This window comes from Eucalyptus grandis, chromosome 10 (genome assembly GCF_016545825.1).
Source record: "Eucalyptus grandis isolate ANBG69807.140 chromosome 10, ASM1654582v1, whole genome shotgun sequence".
Lineage (NCBI taxonomy): Eukaryota > Viridiplantae > Streptophyta > Magnoliopsida > Myrtales > Myrtaceae > Eucalyptus > Eucalyptus grandis.
Genome location: NC_052621.1, coordinates 33,186,142 through 33,191,919, shown reverse-complemented (window position 1 = coordinate 33,191,919; position 5,778 = coordinate 33,186,142).

The window sequence follows — 5,778 nt, the reverse complement described above, 5'->3', positions numbered from 1 at the left end:
GTTTGAAGTATTTATTCTCTCAAAAAGAGTTGAATATGAGACATCGCCGATGGATGGAGCTTTTAAAGGATTATGATTGCGATATACTATATCTTCCAGGAAAGGCGAACAAAGTCGCTGATGCTTTGAGCCGGAAATCTTTTGTAGCGCATTTGGTACTTAAGGAGTGGAATTTGATCGAAAGAGCTTGAGATTCGATTTTCAAATTTGAGGTGGGTCACCTTTCTCACCTCATGGTTACCCTCAGAATTAAGCCAGATGTGCAAATTAGAATCAAGTTACTTCATCTGATAGATCCAAATGTTCAAAAAAATTTGCAAGAGGATATCGAAGAAAGAAAAGCTGACTTTCAGGTTTCTGATGATGGAACATTGAGGTTCCGAGGGGAATTGGTTGTACCTGACGATGTGGAGGTTAGAGAAGATATTTTATTAGAAGTCCATCGTAGTAGTTATAGCATTCATCCTGGTAGTACCAAGATGTATCAGAATCTGCACCAACACTATCGGTGGTCCAGAATGAAGGCGGACATCGCCAAGTATGTCGCTAAGTGTTTGACGTGTCAGCAGGTTAAAGCCCAGCATTGCAAGCCGGGAGGACTTCTGAAACCTCTCGAGATCCTAGAGTGAAAGTGGGAGCACATTACGATGGATTTCGTGACCGGGTTACCAAGGAGTCAAAGAGGTAACGATTCGATTTGGGTAATTGTCGACAGGTTGACCAAGTTGACTCACTTCATTGCAATGCGAAAGGATCTTGACTTGGATAGGCACGCGGAGTTGTATGTGCGCCAAATAGTTCGACTGCATGGGGTCCCGGTTATGATAACTTCACATCGAGACCTGAGATTTACGGCCGCTTTTTGGAAGAGCTTACAGAGTACTTTAGGTACCAAGCTCCAGTATAGTACGGCATATCATCCTCAGACGGATGGCTAGTTTGAAAAGACAATTCAAACCCTCGAAGATATGCTGCGAGCTTGTGTATTGGATTTCAAGGGAAGTTGGGAAGAACATCTTCATCTGGTTGAGTTTGCCTACAACAACCGTTATTAGCAGAGCATTCAAATGGCTCCTTTTGAAGCGTTGTATGGCAGAATGTGCAGAATACCAGTTTGTTGGGATGAAGTTGGGGAAAGAAAGATTACAGGCCTAGAGTTGGTTCACCAATCAGTAGATGACGTTGCAATCATCAGAGACAGACTAAAGACCGCTCAGAGCAGATAGAAGAGTTATGCAGATAAGCGCCAGAGACCGTTGGAATTCCAAGTTGGTGATCACGTTTTTCTGAAAGTGTCACTAATGAGGGGAACTTCGCACTTTGGTAAGAAAGGAAAGCTGAGTCCGAGGTATGTAGGTCCGTTTGAGATTCTTGAGATAATCGGGATCCTGGCATATCGTCTTGTATTACCGCCAAGGTTGGCCCAAGTGCATGACGTCTTTCACGTGTCGATGTTGAGGAAGTACGAGCCTGACTCGACCCATGTGCTTAATTTCAAGAAATTGGACGTGGACGACTGTGTGACGTACGTTGAAAGCCCGATTTAGATTGTGGACATAAAAGAGTAAGTTTTGCGTACAAAGACCATCCCATTGGTCAAAGTGGTCTGGCAACACCACGGCACCGAATGAGCAACTTGGGAGACTAAAGAGTCGATGAGACGTTTATACCCCTACCTTTTTTCTTAAGTATTATAATGGTTTAAATTTCGAGGGCGAAATTTTTATAAGAGGGGAAGAGTTGTGACATCCCAGATTTTCAATTTTGTTTTCAATTAAATAAATCAGGCATTTCATCGACGAGCCTATAGGGCTGTTCTCGGAGCTGATCACTCTCGAGATAACTAGACAATCTAGGGGAGTTATTAAGGAATTGTAATGCAATAGACTTGAGGATTCAACCAGGAATCGGCTACTCGACTGTGTTCATCTTTAGAGGTTATGACGGCACTGTTAAAAATTGATTAGAGATCAAAGATAGGTCGGTTCGACGGAGATGTGTGGCTAAATGTGGGTGACTCCACTAAGTTAGAAAATTTTTCTCGGCCGGCAATAGACTGATTTTTCTATCGTTTGGTACCCTATGTCCGTATTTGAATCCTCGAGATTTTCACGACAATCGAGAGTCGCCAATGTGTCGAATAGGTTCATTGTGGCTCGAAGAAAATTGACCACGGATCATTTGCACTTAAAATTTCTGAAAGCTACCGGGTCGCCTAGGTCATGCCTAAAACGTCCCAGATTGAAATTAATCGCGAATTTGAATCCGATTTCAAAAATTGAAAGTTTTGTCATGTCACAGGTCATTTTAGGAACGTCCATTCAGTCTCAGAAGATTTTTCTGCAAATCGAGACTTTTTGGAAAATAGTTGAGGTAGGGTTGTTTCTGTCAAGAAAATGTCATGGACCATTTTTGATCATGCAGTTGGGATGCGAGAGGGATCAATTGGTGAGGAAAAATACCAATCGGATTGATGGGATGTTTGTTGAATTTATATAGGCCAAATTGAGTGGATTCAAGAGCCAATTAGTGACCAATTGAGGCAAAATCATCCAAAATTCGTAACACCCTCTTGGACCCAACATTTTGGACTACTTTAAGCTTCTAGAAGGGGCCTAATAGTCTGGAATTTTGGTTGTGTAGGCCAGTTGAGCAAGGGGAAGGCTGGTCAAGGGGACAAGAGTGGATAGGAGGAGACCAAGAGGTCCCACTGGCCAAACCAGCCCCTCTCCCTTTCCCCTGCCTCCGTCGAGCATTTCCCCCTCCTTTTCTGGCCGTTTGACGCCTCGACAAGCCAAGAGACATCGTCGAAGCCACCAAGACCTGCCGAAGCCCGAGCAGCGCCGTCCTCGCCCCGTTCGCGCCATCGTCCGCCTCAACCGCGTCTCTGCCCTGTCTCGCCTGTTCCGCCGTCTAGCTTGCTACTCCAGCCCACGCCAGAGCTGTCCAGCTCGTCTCCACCATTGTGGACCACTGCCGGACCACGACCCGATTCGGCCTCCTCAGCTTAGCTTAGTCCATTTCCGTTTCAGCCAAACCCCAGCTCCGTTGTTCTCAGCTTTGATCAGCATCGAAGAAGTGGGTCTCATGGCTGCTGTTTTGGCCATTTTGGCTTGCTTCCCGGCCCTGAAAGCTAGGCCCGCTTTGGAGTGGATTGTTACTCGCCTTGTCCTCGTCAGTTTGATCCGAGCTGTTTGTCGAACAAGTGAGTTTAACTCACTAATCCTTGCTTAGTAGGTTAATGATGCTTAAGGGTTGATTAACTTAGACTAAGCCAGAATTGGGTGGTTAGTTAGATTTGATTGGTGAATTTAATTATTTACCGATGCATGTTAGGTGGATAATTAGTGTAATTAAAGCCTAGACAAGCTCTACTATTTAACTAGAGTGGTTCAATAATTTTCCAGGCCCTTCTCGGCTTCCAATTAGGTTTTTCCAGGCCTAAATCTATTTATTGGCATTTATTTATTATTTTTCGTAATTAATTAATTATTTATTTATTTATTTTCCTGTGGCACCCGTCGACGGCCCTCGATCCATAAGGGTCACCATAGGTACTTGTCACTCATCCTACTACATACCAGTAAGGTAACTTTTTAATTAAAGTGAAACCATAGTTCATAGGGGTTGATCAATAGAATACTTTTCCATTTTTTTTTTTGTAAAGGTCCCAGCGCAGTTCATTAGCGGAAGCATAAACGTATCTCACCATTTCTCATTTCAATAACCATAAAGCAATGCACACCACCTACACTTCAAATGAAAAGACAAAGCCGAGTCACTTTTATTTATATTTTTACGATGGATATTTCAGGTCAGTACAGCAAAAGGCCAAGATTTTTAACTATACTTGGCTATAACTCAAAAGAGAACTCGACCCTACATCAACATGTACACCTCTCCATCAACAAGTGTGGCACCCCTCGACAGCCCCCGATCCGATTAGGGTCGCCACAGTTCGCTTACCATTCACTTTCCTTATTAACATATCACTATGATACCATTACAATTGCAGCGGGTCCATACAACCTGGGGGTTTACATCTTTTAGATCGGTCCCTTGCGCAATTTAAATACGGAAGCACATCCAACAAACTCCCTTCCCTATATTCAGAAAACGATGCACACCTACTAAACATCTTATATAAGTTAAAGCCGTACACTTTTATTTACATAAAGCGAGATGGACATCTTTAGTCGGTACATCGAAATGCCATAGTTTCCTATACATGGCTATACTTCAAAAGATGACCGACATCCCCTCCAACAGTCGTACACTTAAAGTCCATCGATCAGTGTCGGCGTCTAAAAGCTCCTTCCTTTGCTATCCTCCTCCTCACGATCATATCCCATCACTCGATCCGTCTACTAGTCTGAAATGTTATTCCCCAAAAGGGGTGAGTACAACCACTCAGCAGGTAAAGGAATCCAATAACCACTCAATGCATCATACAAGTCATACATGCATCTCAGGCATTACTTACCTTGAAGCCAGGCGTATACTATCACGCATCATCACCACAATCATAACACATACATGTGTATCATCATGTCATACTCATATCATCATCATCATGACATTACTATATCACACACATGTCATCATCATCATGGCATCATCATATCATACATGTCATCATCATCATGACATCATCACATTACACATGTCATCATGCCATATCATATATCATCATCATTATCATCATCATGTATATCATCAAGCATGTCATGCCATGGGTGATCATCATTATTTCACATCACATATCATCGTCATCATCGTCATCATCATGCATATCATATATCATCATCATCATCATCATGCATATCATGCATGTCATGCCATGGGTGATCATCTTTATATCATGTCACATATCATCATCATCACCATCATCATCATGCATATCATCATGCATATCATGCCATGGTTTAATTTCCACTTTTAGCTTTCAATTTGATCACCACATCACCCATTCCTCAAATCATCAATTTCATCATCCCCTCGGGCAAAGACCTCCGAGGCTTCCGGCATTCAGCCATCCCAGGCCACCGGGCATCCGGCCCCCCACATTCCGGGCATCTCGAATCCCAATTAGCATAACGAGGCATTCCCTTCGGGCAGAAACCTCCGACAGGGCTTCCAGCATTTACACTCCCTGGTCGGGCATCCCACACCCCAATCCTAGCATCGCGAGGCATTCCCTTCGGGCAGAAACCTCCGACAGGGCTTCTGGAATTATGTACCGACATACCACCAGGCCTCCCCTGGAATTACGTACCGTATACCACCGGGCATCCCGACACTCCCGAATCTTCTGGATCCATCACCGAATCGTCCAGTACATGCTTCTCCGAAATGCAGAGTTTTCACCTACCTATTCTTCTTCGTTTCCTCTGAAATTTGAATATGTTGTACATCAAGATGTCCTCTACAGGTTTTATGAAGAGATCTAAGTCAAATAAGCAGATTATAGTCGTCTTTTAAGTCCATGAAGTCTCGGGTGTCCTGTAATACATCTCCAGAATTACCGTCTTCAAGATCTAGTCGATTTACTAGGTTATACTTGTTAATTTCACTTAAAATTTGATTATATTGTAGTTTAAGATGTCCCCTACAACTTTCATGAAGAGATCGAAGAGAGATTCTTAACACAAACCAACATGCAACCACACATCCAACAAGAGGTCAGTAAAATCTTCCCAGATCTGAGGTCTCCGTAAGATGAGAGTTTAACCCCTTAAATCTCCATAATTTTCCACCCAATTTTATTATGTTGTAGTA